The sequence below is a fragment of the Odontesthes bonariensis genome, chromosome 6 (genome assembly GCF_027942865.1).
Source record: "Odontesthes bonariensis isolate fOdoBon6 chromosome 6, fOdoBon6.hap1, whole genome shotgun sequence".
Classification (NCBI taxonomy): Eukaryota; Metazoa; Chordata; class Actinopteri; order Atheriniformes; family Atherinopsidae; genus Odontesthes; species Odontesthes bonariensis.
In genome coordinates, this window is record NC_134511.1 from 39,624,762 (window position 1) to 39,645,198 (window position 20,437).

Below are 20,437 nucleotides of genomic sequence, written 5' to 3' on the forward strand. Positions count from 1 at the left end.
TTAGACATCTATGTATGATTCTGATTTGTTGAATGAGAAATATCTAAACTCCCAATCAGCTATTTCTGAATGGAGAGCATGGCAGGGTCAAGGATTGGGCTTTGAAACAGGAAGCCAGGTCAGCTCACAATCTTGTATTAGATGTATAAAAAAAAAACAGGAGATATTTTTACTTGAAATGAGGACAAGGATTAACTTACCTAGTCCCCTTTTTTTCAGTACTGTACATACTGTACATATGATATACAAAATATTTCCCAGCTCTTTACACTGTAAATTTATTTTAGTCTTGTTGGCTTAATGTTACAATAAGTACCAAAGAAAACACTGTACTTTGACATCAAAGTATAGTTTGTCTATACGGCATCTCCTCATTTACTTTGCCCTAGTCATAATCATCTCCTCGATATGCGTATTTGTGGTACAGCTGCTTTGTGTTAGGGTGCCAGTGGGAATAAGTATTTATAATGTAGCACCCGTATTTTCAGAATATAAACCCTCCAGCCTTGTAGGTCGGCTTCTGTGCCATCAGTGCTAGCCCAGAGCGATTAATGAAGTCATCTGCATGTGTCTGCATGATTAAGGAGTGCTCAAGTGTCAGAGTGTGTACGACTGTGGGAGGGTGGATGTTTTCTGGTCTGTATGGATAAAACAAAACTACAGAACAAGAGATGCCAGCATACAGGAAGACACAGCAAATCGTCCATTCACAGACATATATATATTTTTTTTTACACAGTGAAGAAAGCATTGTAGCTACAAAGGCTTAATTCTTTTTGATCAGGTCACAGCAGAAACTATAAATGATGGACAAAGCCAGGGAGGCAACCAAAGGAGCAAATAGTGAATTATTTACGAAAATATTGTAAAATATGTGAAATGGTCCTTTCAGTGATTTAGTTTCCATCTATTATTTTCCTATTTCCTATTTGTCAAGTTATTCCATATTTCATGCTTGGATGCAGTCCCCATGCTATATATTGCAGATGCTCATGCCTCTTAGCGATAGGACAATATGTCTTTTCCATGGTTGTACAAAAATTCAGCAAAACTTACTTACTTATCTATCTTATTTCTGCTTATTCTCAGGCACAGCATAATCATGTTTGTGGCTTGTAGGGATTTGATTTTGGATTTGTAGAAATTTCATTGTATCAATTCTTAATTAAAACATATAAAGATTTTTGTTTCATCTAACATTCGAGTATCTTTCAGAGGGTATGTTACAAGGCTGTGTAGGGAGGGTTCTTCTGCATCATCATACAGTCAGAACAAAGGATATGCACATTGTGTAAATCATGCAAATAAATGCAAATTGCTGGCAGGAGGAAATAACGGTGTGGCAGGAGGAGATTTTGTGTGAGCAGAGAGGGATGCAATGGACTTATTTAATACATGCTGGAAAATTTTTCTTTAAGAATAATGACACATAAAGACAAATAAAACTATACTGGTTTTGAATCTGATTCTAAATCTCTTCTTAAGACTTTCCTCCCCCATATGAATATTGGTCAGATAAATGCAAAGGCAATATATACGTTTTGTGTCTTATTCTTTTATTCAAAGAATCATATATTATTTTTCTTTGACGCAATAAATTGGATAGCGTTCAGTGAAGACTGTTTAAAACGCAGTGAATGCAAATGGGATGCACCGCCTGCAAACAGTGATGCATTATGTGTGTGTATGTATACACGTTGGGATGATGCAATATGTCCATGGCGCTGCCTTGGCGAAATGCAAAGCAGATATTAGTGACAAAGACGCTAATGACAGTAACGCCTCTCTTCCTCGCATTTGCAGTAAAAACTTCAGCTTTATCATACATGACATTTTCATAAAGAATACACTATCTTTACAGACTCATCAGCAAAGAATGTTAAAAAAAAACATCACCTTTTTCGCACAAGTATTTGGTTTTGTTTGAAAATTTGTACAATGTTTTTTTCTTGTAAACACAGTTTTAGACAGGTGTTCGGATGTGTTAAATATTCAAATGTGTCTTTTTCATCACAGATAATAATAAATTCGGTTGTAAAGCTATTTAAATCCTGTATATTTAGGAATTACAAAGTAAGATCTTCAAACTTAAAATGAATCGTTCTGCTAAATATAGATCCCTTTTTTTGTATGAAATCAATAACTGCTCCAAATCCCTCTTTGACATTATAGTAATGTAGACACGGCTTACCAATAAAACATTTAGTCAGGTAAACGTACAACAATCGGCAAACTTGTAAACTTGCATTCAAAAAATGGAAATTTCAAAAATCACATTTAAATGATAACAGCCTCCTCCTTCTTTCAGATACCACACACACACACACACACACACACAGAGAGACTAACCCGCAGACACAATATAGAAGGGGAGAAAGGGGGAGGGCAAAAGCAGACAGACATTCACAATTGTGCATAATAATGTTAACATTCCTGCATGTCTAATGCAGGAGATATTGAGACAGACACCAGCAGTCTGTGATATCACTGCACGTTGAATGTGTATAAGATTCTACGCTGTAGGAGTGCATAATAATGCAATAATTGTGGCTTGCATTGACTCGTGGTGTTGGGGCTCCTTGCTGATGCTACTAAGAGGCATGTAATCATTAATCTTATGCAAGATCACGCTTTTCTTTCTGGAGTGTTGACATAAAACTGTAGGTACACCATACCCAGAGTAAATTAGTGACCTGTCGTTGCTATTGCTTTTTAGACAAGAGCAACCATTATATTGTTTTTTCTTTGTTTTGTTAACTGGTTATAGAATTTAGGAGGATTATTCACATTTGCACAATCAACTAAGAGATATGTAAATGGACATTTAAGGAAACAAAGCAAACATTTAGAGAAATAGCATACCCTAACAATGGAGAACTTCATCATCCTTCCTCATGGATTTGTGTATTCACAAGGAATGGCTTAAATGGTGGGACATAATTGAGTCTCTGATACTGTTTCATATATTTTTTAAGGATCCTTCAAAATGGAAAAGCGCAAACAGGGGGAGTGAATATGAAAATGGAGTACCGACATCATAACAGATGGAAACAATGAGGGACAGACAGCAGATACAGACAAGGACAGGCGAAAGATGAGGCTGTTTTTTTTGTTTTTTTTTAGTGCACCCAGTGGGGTCTGCATTGCAGATCACAGAAATACCCCTTGTATGTGTGAACAAGGGATGGGCGGATGCTATCTGGTACACTTTGTTTATTTTTACTAATTATTTAAATTAATTTCCTGGGTGCTATGAGGGATTTATCCTCCCCATTCGGTATGTGTGGCAGGGTGGTGGATTGTGGGAGCGTGCTGTGCGTGTCAGTGTGTTCGTGTGTGTGTGTCTCTAAGAGTGTGTAAGGGTGAATGGGGAAAGGGAAAGGTTCATGGCAAGGCAAAGAGAGACACCAGAGGTTACGCGGGGGTTCGGTACAGTACGGTTAAATTGGTTCTCTCTGAAGAACTAGAGAGTTGTGTTGGAGGTGTGCACACTTCTGTGTGTGTGTGTTTGGTCTGGTGGCAAAGAATATGATCCAATTATTAATAGATGCTTTTGGCTGTGTGCCCATGGCCACGTACCTATCCTCATTTGTGAATTCACATGTTCAGGCTTTTGAAGGTTCATCCGAGCTGAATAGCATAGAAGAGAACAAAACATACTATATATATTGTAACTGATGCTTCATGATTCAGTGTCAGTGGGGGAAAAAGCCTCTAGTCCTGTTACTCTAACAGGTATTTCCCCCAAAAATAGATATAAGTAACGTGTGGAGGAGTCAGTAGAAAAGCATTTTGTGTTAGCTGCCAGAAATGTCTGAAGCTCATTACTAAAAGATATATTTTACACATTTTTGCACGAGCCCTTAGTTGATGTTGCAGCTTAGCAATAGCCTCCTTTGTGTCTCCATGCCTTCCAAGGCTTTGTTTCATTCTAATTCTTATTTCATGTTTCCCTTATTATGATCAGGTATTTGTGTCTCCCAGATTTCCCCATGTCTACTACTTTTTTTTTGTTTCTTTACAAAATGTATCTAACTCTGCATATCTGTGTGTGCTCGAGTATGTGGATGTGTGCCTATATATGTTGTTTGTTTGCATGGTTTTTGGTATTTTGCTCGCAGCTGTGTGTATTATGTGTTTAAAGGCAAACTGTATATTTTAAGCGTAAAAAGTCTTATTGCAGAGAAAGGGATTTGCATTCGTCAGTCGCGCTTACACTGATGTATGCTCCTGCCCCACAAATGTCACATCCCATAACCCAGAAATATTACACTAGTCCCACCTAATTAAGCATATTCATGATGCTGTTTTGCATAGTGCTGGTAGCATACTTCTGTTACAGGCTGCAGAGCAGAAGAATTTGGTCGAGTGAAAAGGCTTTCAATCCACTGATTCAGCGTGTCTTTGCCACAAGCATTGGCTTGATAACACTACATCCATACCATTTTTTTTATTATCTGAGACTATTATGGAAGGAGAGTTTTCTGTTATTTCGAGCAGTCAGTCATATTTCCACTGCCTGCAGCATGTTCAACCCAAGTGGGAATTTATAATAAAGAAATTAGCTTTGTCCTAGATTATGAAGGTCATCTTTTAAGTAGACCAGATTCAGCTAATGATTCTTTTAAATTCTTTCCTATTTACCCCATTCCTTCTCTGTTTCATTTTACTTTGTCTACTTCTCGATTTTTTTCCATCCTTCTACTATAGTAAATATGATTCTCTTTATCGCTGGAATATGCACATCAGAAGGAGACTGAGGCAGCTGAAGTTATGACTGAAAAGACAGAAACGAAGAACCAGTGTTAGCAGCAGGCTCGGCGGCTTATTGTTGCACTTGCAGAACAGACTTAATCAGAGTTGGCTCAGCTGTAATGAAGAGGAGATGGTCCAGGCTGTGCCACTTCTAGGGTATGGGTAAACAGCAATTGTTTCAGTCCGTGGTAAGTTCCAGGCATGCAACAATGATAGTATTGTCCCACCACCTCATTAAGTAGGAAGTAGAAACACAGTAGGAAGCAGAAGTGGGGATAGGAGGTGGGTAAAAAAGGGGCAAGAGGGGATAAGAAGAGGGAGGATGAGGGCATGATAAACAAAACAAAAAAAAGGTTTTGGGGAAGGTTGGAGCAGGTAAAAACCTGGCAGGAACGGAAAAGGGCTGGATATGGGGAGTGGAGAAAAAGAAATAGTGAGAGAGCATTTATGATCACTATCTTTTTTTCACTCTTTAATTGTGTCTCCTTTTCTTATTCCCCTGTAATCTAACACCTTCCCTCCCTGTCTTTTCTCTCATCCCTCCATCAATGATCCCTTCTTTCACCATCTTACCAGACATCTACTCTCTTCCTTCCATCTGCCCTTTGTTCCACTATGTTTCTGGGGATGATGAGGGATGTTTTGCTTGTCATACCACCTTTGTATCATCTTTCCCATTCAGCACCAGATAGAAACAAGGGCTGAAAAAAAGGAGGTAGGAAGAAAAAGAGGATTGGGAGGGGTGTGAGTGGAGAGAAAGGGGACAAGACAAAAAGGAAAGATCACACTGCTTCCTGGCTTAATGAACATGGGCAAAGGATGATAACAATAGAACACATTATATGTTCCTGTTAGTAGAAGCAATCAATTAGCAGGGAGCACACCACTGGCACACCATCTCTCCTGCTCAGCCACTGGCTCATTTACAGCCCAAATGATTGACCAAAGGAACCCCCTTTCCTTGCAGTTTTTCCCACCCTCAGTGCCCGGTGGCCACAAAGGATTGAATTTCCTCCCTTCGTGTGAAAAGGGGCAGTGTTGAATTTGCATTTCTGCTACAATTTACTCCACATTCTTTGGATTTTTTTTCCGTTTTTTCCACAACAGAAAGACTTGGCCCAGTGTAAAATATGTGTGTGAGATAGCATTTGCATGAATGCATTTATACTAACCAAAGTTAATTTACAAACCCAATTTAGTCCCCACCAGCTATACCTATAAAATGATGGGATGCTGATTCGACTGTTGAAAACAGTCCAGTGACAATACATTGTACTCACTAAAGCTTGGTTCTACAAAATGGAAATCAGCTATCACAATGTATCTGTAAGTGACACAGACAATTGCACATCAAATTGTCACTCAGGTTCCATCAGCAATTCATGCACAGTTTGGTGAAATTCCTTCATCCTCTTCTCCTCCATGTTTTCCTCCTCTTTTGTGTGCCATCTAGAGGAATACTTCCAGATAATGGCAGCAATCTGTATTGTGAAAAAGGCAAAGAGTATTTCTGCCTTAACACGGGCACAAATCACCACTGCCTGGCAGAGGATCTGTAGAAGTGTCTGTGATGAGTTCAACTGAATGCTGTCACTGAGGAACTTTTCTGTGATTCCAGTCATCGGCTGGAAATGGAGGAAACAAAAGGAAATGAAGAACTGGGGTGGAAAAATGTATTAAAAGTCAAGATGCAGGACTCTTTTTTCTTTATATATTCATTTATTTATAAAGAAAAAAGACAGAGCATACTGAGAGAAAGATGGCCCCGGGTTTGGGTTCAGGGAATCAGCTGTTGCTGGGGTTTTTTTCCACAGGAAATCAGGGCATTCAAATTCTTCAGCATGACCATCTGGATATTGTGTGTGTTTCTCAACGAAATACTTCAAATAAAGTGTAAATTCAATGTATAAGCTGAACAAGCCGACAAACTTACAGTATTGCTAACAGCTAGTTCACCTTGCATTGTTGTCAAATAAAGTGATGAAGGATATTTAATGTAGAACAGAAATTATGACCAATTTTAACAGAAAAATCCCATCAGGGTTTATATACTTTGAATGATTGATGATGTGACTGATACTTGCTGGGATTAGAAAAAAAAAGTGTTCCCATGTCAACACATGTAACAACATTTAGTAATCTTAATATGGGATGCTAGCAATTCTGTTTGTTGCAAGAAACGTGCTGTTTTGGTCAACAGAAATGTTCTAATTTTGTGTTTAAATTGACATGATGCAAATACTTTTAGCACCAGTTCAGATTAATGTGAATAAGGACACAGCTACTCAAAATAAATGGAAATGAGTGGGAATGCGTGTATGTACATTTAAATGCAAGAAAATACATCACATTGTACATGGTATATGTTGTTCCCTGAGGATAAGTGGATTTCATCTCCTTATATGGAGAACTTGTGCATTTTGTTTGTTTTCAAAGTACTGTGAACCGTGCTTCATTGTGTTTTGACCATTTAAAAAAAAAAGAGGAAAAAGAAACTGTCACAGACTCACACTTTATGTTCTATGTATGTTTGTATTTGTTGCAATATTCAAGTGCAAGCACAATACTTGTAGTAAGTGGTTTTAGCAATGCAGAGGGCAATGTGTTCCCTAACCACTTTCTAAGAGCAGGAGAGGTAGAAAGCATTGGTATTTCTTTAGAAAGTAAAAAATGATCAAATAAGTGAACAATATAAATGGCTTCAGAGCTATTACCTTTAAAGACGTTGCCTTTATTGTGTCTTGGTAACTCTCTCTCCCTTTCTGAAGCGAAACAACACAAACATAGAAAAACAAGTTTGTATCTTTGGTCTTAAAATCTCTTTCTTACCTAAATGTTAAGCAATTTTTTCCTTTCTAATGTATCTTTGAAGGCTGTTGTAGTTTTTCCTCTCCTCTTTATCTGCTTCTCCTTGATCATCTCCTGTGCTTTTCTCACTGCTGGGTCTCTGTATACAGGTAGTCATGCCGCTGACATTTGTGTCCAAGCAGAGCCCAGTGGCATGGCCTTTACCACCCCTTGCTGCTTCTCCCTTCACCATGAGTACCCCCTACCACCATCCCTAACCCACCAAGTCCTCTTCATCTCCATGCACATCAGTACGTGTGTGTTTGTGCATGTCTTTGTGTGTTTTGGGACCATCCTGTGTGTACAATGTCTGTTTATTTAAGCGATGTCCAGATCAACCACAATCATGCTTGCCTTTAGCCTGTGTGCACAGTAGGGGACATTGTATGGAGCAAGTCTCCTTTTCTGCTGGATGCAGGGTGAGCAAATACAGTCACTACATGCTGGGGGTAGGTGGGGCAGACATCCACCCATGTAAATGAGCAATGCTACCTCAGATGTAATCCACACATGAAGTCTATTCCCTTTTAGACAATAACTATCGAGAATATCTTTAAATCTTGTTTTTTTTAAGAGAAAAACTTTTTTAACTTTAAATATTGAAACCTGAATATTTTGCAGAATTTTGGTAAAGTTGATTTTGTGTAAAATAAATAAACACACATTTGCCAATATACAGACATACCTAGTGTCCCTGCAGACATGGGAATGGAGAATTCTGAGGTTCAAGGTCATTTCAAGTATTCTGAACCCGTGGGCCATCCAGTGTCAGTTAACCACATCCTTTAGCTCAGGAAAGCTCTCAAATTCACATACAACACATTGTATGCAGACACAAATCCCACAATATTTAAAAAAACACACACATCCAAGACAGGAACATGTCTGTCAGGTGAGAACATGAAACTACTTTAGTCTACTCATCTATGTAAACAATTATGTGTGTGAAAGGGCTGCAGAGACACAATTTACCATGTTTGTTTCTGTGCCATAGTTTGTTGAGACAGAAAAGAATGGAAGGGGATGACTGTTTTATCATCATACATAAGCTCTCCTTTGCCAAAGATTCCTTGTATTTGGTTTTGTATTTGGTAACGTAAATGATGGAGGTAAAGATTTTAGACTGAGAGCAAATGTAAGGAATAGGGTGGGAGCAGAATTTGGTGTGATTAGCTCCTTTGTTGGAGGTCTGTTGAGCTTCATTGGCTCCAGAGAATAGGTTCCTAATGAACCCAGCCAAGCTTGGACCAAACTTTGTGCTGAGGACAAACTAAGTTATGGTGGTCTGGCAGAGCGATGGGGGTGAGCCGACTGATATACAACGCCTGGACATATGGTCTCCCTATCAGGGCCTCTCCCAGCTACTTTCTCATGTCCTGGCTTCTGTGTGCTTGTGTATGCGTTCTTTTGTGTGTGTTAACATCAGAAGGGATACGCACAGAAAGAATATTTATAGTGCACATTTTTGTTTTTGTTTGCTAACTCACTGAGCAAAGAAACTGGAGAGAACACTGGGGAAGAAAAAGAGGGATTTCGGGAGGCATGGGGGGAGAGGGAAAGGGAGGCTGGTTGATGCTTACTGAAAGCGACAGAGGAGAGAGGGCTGCGGGCTTTGTCTTTACAGCTGACCCCAATACAGAACCTTATCTGACACGTCCTACAAGACATGGAGTAACTGAGTAAATCAGGTCAACTTGGCTTTGTTGTGGCAATGATTTCACAATAACAGATGTATAATAGATTGAAGATATTAAGAAAAAAGGTTTGGAGACTTTTTGCACTATTAAAATTCAAGACAAAAGCTAATTATAGTTATTGTGAAGTTGCAGATTTGATAGCAAATAGCCCTGCACGTGTTTTGCGTTTCTATTTATGTATTTATTTGTGCAAGTATGTGGGGAGGAGGTGGAGGTGATCCTTGGTGTGGTTTTAGGCTAATTGTTTGGGTCAGGTTGGGAGTGTGGGGACGGATGTCTTCAGTGTCCCACCAACAAGGCTTTCGGTAACTGAGCCAGCAAGGGGAAGAATGGGCCCACTACAGGGCCACACAGCAGGCTCAAACAACACTTATTCTAGTGGCCAAACTGTCAGCCAGAACAACTTCATTGTGCCCAAAATTGGAGTTGAAAGCAAGGCAGAGACTTGTGAGGGAGGGGGCTTGGGAAGGTAGGGAGAAATAAGGAGGATGCAATGCTGGAGAGGGAGAGACAAGTGAGGTGGTCTGTGGGAAATCGGGCGACTGGAAAAGGGGGAGTCCCAGAGAAAGTGCAGTCTCTGGGATGAATAGGGTCAGATTGTGTGAGTTCATTCTAGTGAGGAGAATTCCCATAGATCCTACACGAGGGGCACACAGCCAGGAGCAAGGCAGCGGTCTCCAATGGAAATGTATTAAAATGGATTCTGGGATAAAAGAGGGAAGTGTACCAATTTAGTGTTCTACTGTCTGTAGTGTCACTCAGTGGGTCTACACTACATGATGAGTTTAATTCGATTATAGCTATAGTTGGATCATGCTCCTTATTTGAGCAAGGGCAATCATCCAAATATATATGGCGTTGAATAAATCGAGTAATAGGCACAAAGCATGTCATACGATAGGTGGCGCTGTACCCATTTCAACTATTGCTAATAGAGCCACTGATAGGTAGACCTCGTCACCATCAACAACAACAACAAACTCAGGCATTGGAGAAAGATGGCGAACGCAGAGCAAGATGAAGCTACGTCCCTCTACATTTCGTTTGTGATGAGCTGCTTGTTGCACAAACGCGATGCCCAACGGAGCATTCTCCATCGTGTTGTTTGTTTCTTTCCGACGGCGGCGACAACAGTAATATCGTCTCCTTTGACTTCCGGGTCACGATTCCGGGAAAAAAAAATCTCGAGTCCAATTCACCACGTGCTTCACCGTCTACAAGCACATTTAGTGAGTTCAGACGAGTTATCTCGGGGTCTTAATCCGACTGCGAGTAACCCGATCCGATCCAATTTTTAGTCAAACTAAGGTGTATACATGAACTTAATAACTCAGTCTTGTTGTAATTTAGCCATTAATCTGATTCTTCCAGTGCCATGTAACCTCACTGACTGTATTTAATCATACAATTCAGTCACGACACACACAGTTCTTTGACAATGACGTGACAGTGTTTTACATTTTTAAAAATGTGTATCTTGTGTTGCTCTCTTGGTAGACACTTTTCTCCTGGCAATATTTGATTTAAAGAAATTTACAAATTTGTCAGAATATGTCAAAGATAACTGCTACATACAAGTGTAACGAACACGAATCGTAAGTAACGAACATGCATTAGACTCTTCCCCACAGACTTCCCCTGTGATGGACTTTAGGAGGGACTCCAGCTTCAAGCGTTGAACTGTGGTCTGTATGTGGTACAACAGAAAGCCCCTTTAGACTGACACTAAACCAGTTTAAATCAGTCCAACACAGCTTTACGTCACCATTCTCTTTGTCTCTTCTCCATTCTCCTGCTAGCTATTCCAAATTCATCTTCTTGCCCTCTGTAACGATTGGAAAAAGGGTGACAGAGTTTACTTAGTCACACTGAATTTAGAGAGATGAGGAAAGTCTGTGATTGTGTGTGTGTGTGTATGTGTGTGTGTGTGTGTGTGTGTGTCTGTGTGAGAAATATATACGCACGCACATGCACACCATCCCTGTTTGATCCAGAGCTAGCCCTGCAGCTCCCAGAGACTCAACAAAAGGCCTTCTCTATCCATTGTATGAGCTGCGTGTTTCCCAGGAGAGTCCAGCCTCAGTGAGAGAAGGGCCCCAGATCGCTTTCGCCTGACATGGATGTTTATTCGCTGTATGGTCCAACAGAACACCCTCAAAAGGACTGGCCAGAGCATTTTGACATGCATGACATATAGTTTTCGAAAAGCACAGAGGTGCTAGAAGGTGTGAGAAAGAAAAAAAAAAGAAGAGTGAATGTCTTGACAGATGAACAGACATACGAGACAGACAGATAGAGTGCATGCCTGTCTAAGATGGTGTTCTCAGAGCACTCATATGAAAAAGAATATTCAGGGTATTTTTCACCATTTTATTTGCCTCTTGTCTTTACACTAGTCAGATTTCTTGTCAACGTTGTTCATGAATGTAGATTCACCCAGTGGAGGGGTAGAGATTTCTTCCTGATCTTGACAAGCCCTCCCATCCCTGACTGCATACTAATTTCTTCAGAACAACTGAGCCAATGCAAAACAAATACAAACTGCCAAGGCTACTGTTCATTGGAAGCAAAGTTTCAGCAGATGGTAGCTGTCTGTTGAGGGTATGTGATTATTCAGATAGTCTGCTGTACAAGGTGAAGCATACTGGGACAGCTTTTGTAGTTGGCTTTGTGGTATCTTTAGGAGTCTGTCAATGTATCCTCAGTGTATAATCCAAAACCAAATTGAGAGCAGTCATCCACCAGTGAAATAAAAGTCCTTCCCAAGTTTATTCAAACTCAGACCGACATTAACTGATTTAGTCAGTTGCAGGTTTTCAGGTTTCAAAGAATTTCCATGATACATAAAATGATCTGTCCTCAGCTGCTCCCATTTCTCTCGCTGTCTTTATCCCAGAGGTTTGAATACTATCTATCAGCATACCTTTCGTTCTCTGAAAATGTGTACAGTTTTCCTTGAGATTGAGAGTGCCTGCATGGATTTCAGTAGATCTGTAGTAGCTGAGAGTTGAAAACAAACATGGTAGGCTGATACCATCTAATCTGCCGAACGCCATTATCGTCTAAGATATCGCTATACTCCCATACCCGTACAAACCACCCTCAATACCACACTCTTTCTCCCTCTACTCCCTTTGAGGTAAAAGCTTATGTGTTGAAGCTGAGAGTGAATGTAAGCTATTGTTATGGTGTAACCAGACTCTACAGCAGGTTGTTTGATCCTGTTTTGGGCCTGAAAAGCCTTTTTCTTACTTGAACTGCCACACCAGCTGAGAGGGTCAGGCAGGAGAGTCTGTTTGGAGAGTCCTCTATCTGTCAGCATACTCAGTTTTTTCATCTTCACTTTGTCTCTTTGTCACTCTAACTTTCTCAGCCAGATTCAGGTTTGTGTCATTTGTTTTAACTATAATCATAAGGAGTATGCATTCTTTTAAGGACACACTACTCCAGTTTTTTTCAACTTTTTTCTCTTTTTTCTTTAAATAGTATCATCTTGTGTTTCTGACTTTGTGCAGACACAGGGATTATATTCATTGTGTACCTCTGGTATAGCAATTGTTAAAAAGAGAATGTTACTGTGTTTAGATGACAAAAAATTTGGTCAATTGTGTTGTCCGCTCACAATACTTCCCGTGATACACTCAAGCTCTTGTTGTGTTCCTGTTTACCCAACATGATTTCATTATTAACATTACGACATAGAATTGTGCTGCACGTATTGTCGAATGTTTTGATGTCTGACTTGCACTGCTGTGACTTTGTTACTGTTTTGACACAGTATTCTCAATTTCTGATCTGTCTGGCGTTCAGCGGAGAGGGTGGAATTGTAATTTATGTTTTTTGTAGAGAGTTTCATGCGTGCAAACACATACACACCCATCCACACATCTGAGCCCCCAAACCCATTTCAGACGTGAGAAACTGTACCTTCATTTGCATAAGAATAATTGACACTTCAAATTAGCCTTCCGATCATAGAGGATTATTTTTCTTAGCATATGTGCAGGCAGTGAGCACTGCCATACTGGAGAATATGAAAGGGAGGGCACAGAGAGAAGGAATGGGAGGGGGTATGTCCTAGAAGATTAACCCTTTCATTCCCATAGCTCATAGTGGAGGATGTGCCTTTTTTTTACTGCAAATATAACTTGATTGACAGTAAAACAGACATTGGCAGAAAAATAATAAACGATTTTTGTTTTTTAAATCAAAGGATCAAGTTGCCCCTTGTTGGGAAGAAAAGTGTTTCTGATTTCTAAGTATTTTTTACCTTTAAACACTTTGGGTATGTTCATTGTGTGATGTGCAAGTTTAATGTCCACATTCACATCAGTGGCTTTGAAAGCAGGCCAAGAGAGAGCTATTAAGAATAGTGTATGAGTGTGTGTGTGTGTGTGTCACCTGGATGGATGTGAGCAGATTGAGGGTCGTCCACATCGAACCATTAAAGCAAGTGGTATGTTTAATAATTGATAATGGCTAATGAAAAGGATCAGGATGAACCACAGCCCAGAGGCTATGCACATATACACATTTTCTTGCTTCAACAGTTATTTTTGCTTTTCTCAGGAAAGAGTTAAACTAGTATTAGAGTGTTATTTCTTTGTAAATGGCTCAGTCCTGATTGTTTCATCCTCTTTCACTTACGTTACAATTCATTCCAACTTCGAGCAAATAAGACCAAAAGAACACAAGAAGATAACTGCTGAGTGTTTCAAGGCCTAGCCAGCTGACAATAAAAGAGCCTTTTTATTTTTTTCAGATTGAGGCGGGTTTCTGGAAGAATAAGGGACGAGGATTCAATTAGGGGGAAGGGGTAGAGGATGAGGGCTGAGGGTTTGGGGTAGGTGGGGGAAAAGCCTCGGCGCCAGCCCCTCTGAAGCGCTCAGCATCCCCCCGCTTCTGGGATGGCGGATGTGTCTGGATGTATCCATGACAACCTCGCTGCATGCAGGGATATACCAGGACAACAAGGAGAAGGAAAGTTGATGTAGATATGTGTGTGTGTGTGTGTGTGTGTGTGTGTGTGTGTGTGTGTGTGTGCGTGTGTGCAGGTCTATTAGGGCATACAAAGCTTGATGTTATTAATATTCACCCAGTCAGGATTAAGCTACCGAGGCCTCAGTTGGTTTGCTGATAGACAGGCATGTATTTTTCTAGTACCTTTATTTTAGATCATAACTTATTGCGTCTGCTGTATAGTTTTCATCGTTGCATGTGAAAATTCCCTCTTACTTTTACTTTTATGTTATATATTTCATACTTTCACAGACACAAAGAACTGCGCCCTCACATTAATTTAGGTCAGGATTCACTTACTGTCCAACAAACATGCACTGACGCTGACATAAAGTGTCACCCACAGACTTGCACATTTACAGACATAGCTCTTGCACAGATCAAGCTGTGTTATAATAATCCCATCTGGGATGGCCTGGTTTTTGACTCAGAAAATATCCACATAATCATGCTCTGATGAGTTCTTGTGTGTGTGTTCGTGTGTCTTTTTCTTCAAAAGAGAGGGAGATAGACCGAGAGGAAGGTACATTATGTGATTCAGGTTACATTCTGTTTTATATTTTAAATCCTAACCCTAACCCACACGTGCACATATGCTCACAAGCTCACACTTGGATGTAGAGTCAAACTAAGATCTTGCGGGAGTGTATTTTTAACCCCGACTGCCTGTGCATTTTCTGAGAGGTTAAAGGGCTGAATGGTGAATCAAGTAAATAATTCACAATAGCTGAAACTCTTTCGATGTAACCTCAGAATGAACAGGAGAGGAAGACCTGAGAGACTTAGTTATAAAGTGGCACACCACAGTCTAACCCAACCCTACTTATAGGTTTGATTTAATTGTACAAAGAATCTGGAAACAAGTAGTCAGGCAGGACTCTCATAGTCTCATTCCAAATGTGTACAGCTACGTGTAGACAGCTACATCACTTAACATTACACCTACGCTGTGTTTTCAGGTTGGATGATGATCATGACCCATAAATGACTGGAGTCGCAACACTGAGGATGTCAAGCCTATTCATCTTATCTCTGAGGTGACTAAGCTCTCTCTTTTCAAGCATTCCTCTTTTGGCCCTCTTGTTTTATAGGCTACAGTATATTTCACAAATCCCCTGCTACTGTGTGAACCAGTGGTATTGGCATCCCTTTTCTCAGAGAATATTATATGGAAGAGTCTGAAAGACATTTTGAGTGACATTGCTTCTGTCAAATAGCTTATTACAGTGAGTAATACAGTGCTAATGAAATTGTCTGACCCACATCGCATAATGCTATCCATCTCTCTAGAGACAAAGAAACGACATTTATACAGGTAAACCATGACTGGTCCCTAAAGTGAACAAGAGGTTTTTTTTTTTGAGAGGGAAGAGGAGCATCCATTATTTACCATACTGTGGTTGCTAGACACTTAGGAGATAATGCAGTGCTTCAAGCATACAAACCATAGAGCCTCCTTGGTGCTGGTGAGGCCATTGTTGTGTGTTTTGAGCATGTCTGTTTCTATCCATACTGACAGATGAAAAAGAATATGTCTCCCAAAGGTTCAGAAGCATGGACAGAGATAGAAAAGGGAGAGGCAGAGAATGGGATGGTGATGAGATGTGTCTGTTTGTCACAGCTTTGTGCAGGTAGGATGCTTATGTCTGTGTAGTATTGTACATATGTGTCAGGTTAGCAATATATGTGTAAAGTTGTATGTCCTAAAACCTACAGCACTTACAGAGTCCTGGACTGTATGTTGTGCAAATAAAGTAATATAACTATATATTTATGTATGTGCAATTACATGCACAAAATCGTTATAAGTAGTAATAATAGGTTTTAAGTGAGTCTTATGCTCTACATTTTAGGAGCATCAATTTCCTCCTGTTAGAAAGTTGAAGGATCTGACTGTAGTCTACTGGGAATAGTTAACAGAGGAAGACAAAGACTTACAACTCCTCTACCCCGTTATTGTACTTGGGGCAATGCTCGAAACTACTTTCTGCCTTTCTCAATTTCCTAAGGGACACTTTGACATGAAACCCTTTTTTGTGGATGAAGGGACAGCACAATAAAAACCCAATATTTTTCCATACAAATGCACATTGTGATGAACAGTATGAGTATCTATGTTTGCAGTGCTGGTTTGGGAGAGTATAGGTCTGCTGGCAAAGGTTTTTGTTGGGAATAGTTAAGCAGGGGGAAAAAAGAAGAAGATCAGACAGTTTTAAACCAATGCCAATAACCACCGTTTGGTTTAAATAAACTAGGTCAATCTGGTGATTGCTGTACAATTTTGTAAATTCATTGCTCCCTCTTCTACATACAGACAGTGTTTTGGATCATCAGAGCTATTGAAAAAATGCGGCTGTTCTCCTCCCCAAAATGTTCATATAAATATTCTGTTCATATAAGTAAATATGACTATAAATATATTCAAAGAATGCAAAAACTCTTGTGGTCCTGAGAGCAGCTGCATGTGAAGTGTAAAATGGCAATTGTGAAGGCAACTATAGCATTGTAGAAAGAATGTATTCAATCCTTGACCATGAATATGTATTGTAACCCACAGAGTCTTGGGTTATTTCTAACCATAACCAAGTTGTGTTGTGTCCTAAAAACAACCAGAAAGCTAAGATGTTTAGGGGTTAAACATCCTATTTCCTTGGAACCACGACAACCAGCCAAACAGCATCAATGAGGGGGACGTTGTAAAAACGAATGTATTTCATCCCTAAATATGACTAGCCAAGGTATTTTTATTTTCTAAACCTAACAAGATAGTTATGTTGCCTCAACATAATATGGAAGGGACAGAAGTGTTTGAAACAAGTGTCGTCATGTTGCAGCTATAATGTCACCCAGAAGTAAGAAAACATTTGTCATATCTTGGCCTCGGTTTAAACTCTCTATGGTTGAAAGTGCTAAACTTAATGATACCATGTGTCCATACCTCCTACCCCCTTTAGATAACTTGAAACCCTTACGAATGATATTTGGTCTGAAGTAGTAACATTCATTTGATTTGTATTTGAGGGATTAACCAACATATTTTACAATCAGAAAATAGTTCAGAAAGGTGCAATTCCCTCTTCTGCCTGTAGTTCTCTAAATTAGATACAACTGTGGGTGGTATGTAAAAGTATGAACAAGCCATCCGTGAGGTTAAAGGGATGGGAGGACTTGTCTTTTTTATGCCAATATATCATTTTTAACATTTTCAGATACTCTTACAGGTTAAGTGTAAAAGCACAACCACTTCACATTTTCCCTCAGTAGTGATGTAAAAGCAGAGGTTATGCATTGTGTTGCTTCTTTGTTTACACAGATTTTTTTTTCATGTATCTTTCTGTCATTTTTTTTTTTTACTGTCACATTTTTTGTCCCAGGAAGAACCTAAAAGTTTCTCAGGATGTGGACATTGTCTTTACACAGGAATTAATTTGCAGTGTCAGTGGAGCAGATCAGGAGATTGTATAGGGAGGCACATGTAGGTTCTATTGCAATCAGTTGTCATACACTGGAAAGCAGCGTGTGCCCTTGAGGTGCTGTAAGCAGACAGGGTGGTGTGCTTGAATTGTCGGAATCCACCTCCCTTCATCTTTTTGAGTTGGGTTGCATTTGGCTGTTGATGGCCCAGGGACCCCCTGCCAACCTAGCTCTGTTCTGTACTGTCAGCCAAACATCAAAGAAATTTGTTGATGGAGAGAGCCAGGACAAAACAGTACTTTTACAGTATATATTCTGAAGTCCCTGAAAAAACAGGGAAGCTATTGGCTTAACATCAACAGTGAATGTCTATTTTCTACTCCGAATGTGTTAAAAATCCATTTTTAAAAGATGTGTCTGAGAAGGTAAAACACAAAACAGATGTAGCATACACCACTGTTCAAGTTTATTGGATCCTAATGTGACATGCTGCTCTGTTTTAGTTGTCTAATGCCGACAATGACACCACCTAGTGAAGATTTACCTGACGCAATCGGCCAGCCATCCAGTCTCAAATGACTCCAGCTGTTCTGTGCAGCCTATACATTCACATTGGGCTCCAGAACATCTCCAGTGCATGTCATCAAGTGCTATAGTTACAGAGAAATGTAATATTATAATGTCTTTTTGGAGGAAAGGAGTGTCAAGTACACCAGGAGTAATGGAGGAAGGGCTGGGAGTACAGGTAACTCAGGGTTGACTGAGTGTACAGGGGATCCGATAAGGCGTTCCCCAGACCCTACAGTCTTCCACTCACCTCAATGAGAGAATAATAAGCAGCTGTAACCCTGAGACACTCCCAGGCTTGTGTCAAAAACCTACAAAAACCTTTGCAGGGTCTTATCAAGTTCTAAGAATATCATGTAAGACAATACATGTGAGAAATGCAGCGGGGACAATGGGAGGAAAGTGCAGTGTGATATGAGGGGGACTGATGTCAGAGGATATTGCTGAGGCCTTTGTCGCCTACAAGTACATGGGGAACTCACAGCTTACCTGTACTCCTTTTATTCAAGACTCATGCTCTGGGATGTGATGAAATTCTTCAACAAGTGCCTTCCCTCATGCTGGAAGTTGCGTGTTTTTTCAGAATAAAGTGCAACCAACTCTTGCTCCGTCTAGCTGTGAATATTCAAATGCATCTGTAGATGTTTGCTGTTGATCCTATTTTCCCTTCAGGTTTCCATTCTTTCCCATGAAAATGTAAACATCAGTGTTATAATAAAATGTGACACAGTTTCAAAGATTTAATGAGCTTTTAGGAATAAATTACTTTCATGTTTCTCTTTGTTTAGGTTAATCCGTCACTCTGATGATGATGACAGGTGCCTCAATATTTGGCAAGACAGAAGTTTCAAGATCTTCAATGATACTCTTTACAACTTGCATTGCAGTCTTCATTTCTGTGTTTCTTATTTCTAAAAGTGACAAACTGACAAACATTCGAGTCTCCTCTGAAAAGTGCATAGCCATTTGTGACTTGACCGTCTCAAATAAGTATCAATGTGTTTATTCATTTAAAGGAAGAAGACTTCCAAAAACTTGAAAATATTACACACATTGAAAATGTATTTATTGTTAAGGATTTAGTTTAATATATTTTTGATGGCTAAATAAAGACTTTCTTTTGTTTAAGTGATGTTTTAAAGTGTGAGTTATTTCCTTGTTTCTGTGCAGCTTTGTGGCACTCCAGGTGAAAAACTTGACATAATTGGGTCCTATTTGACTGCGAATAGAGCATGTGGGCTGATAAAAGCTGGCAGTGTGATCAAAGCACCATGTGTCCCAATCAAAATCATACCTCAGACACATTTGTAGTTTATCCAGAGATGAAATTTGAGGAAACAAATTTCAGACAGCACCAAAAGCTATCTTATTTCAAATCTGTTCCATTCTACCATGTACAGCATTTTGGTATACTGATGTGTGTTAGATGAAATGTAAGTGTATATGCAACAATTCAATGCGCAATATTTCTATTATTATAATATTTCAGAACAAAGAAAGTACAAGTTCAATGTAAAAGTTTACTCAATTCACATATAACAGGGAGGATAAAAATGAGAATCATAACCCCACATATTGTTTCTTATGGGAAACAGTCCAATTTTTGTCTGCTTTCCATATTTTATTACTCATTTTTCCCCCTCTCTTTTTGTGCTCATCCATTTTCTCTTTCCCTTCCTAATCATATCAATCCCCCACCACACACCTCCACCCCCACTCCCCGCTTATTCATTCCCACTATATTTCTCACACTTACCCCATCTTCATTTCCTCTAACAGCATCACTCTTCTTCCCTACAACTGTCTATCCCCTACTCTCAACCCCCAACCCTTACCCATTCTTTTTCTTCCCCCTCACTCTTTCGTGCTCGCCCCACCTTGTATTTCTTTCCCTCTCAGATGTCAGATCATAGTCTAGTCTTCCACTTGTCCTGTCATCACATTTTTCACACATCCCCAACCCTTAATTGGGCCTGTATCATCATATCATATCATGTAGAATACCTGATCATAGCAAGAAATGAAAGATGGCCTCCACCTATCCCCTCACAGACAGATAAACACACACACACACACGCACACACACACACACACACACACACACACACACACACACACATCAGTGGTCATATGGGACA

The 20,437-nt window shown here is 39.7% G+C and overlaps 1 long non-coding RNA gene across 1 annotated transcript in view; it reads left to right on the top strand.

The window, feature by feature from the left end:
• Positions 1 to 19,427, top strand: part of LOC142382667 (uncharacterized) — a 34,870-nt gene extending 15,443 nt beyond the window's left edge. Inside the window, exons 3-4 of the long non-coding RNA XR_012769947.1 lie at positions 15,278 to 15,355; positions 19,088 to 19,427. This is a non-coding gene — a long non-coding RNA (uncharacterized LOC142382667). The remainder of the gene's footprint in view (positions 1 to 15,277; positions 15,356 to 19,087) is intronic.
• The last annotated feature ends 1,010 nt before the right edge of the window (positions 19,428 to 20,437 follow it).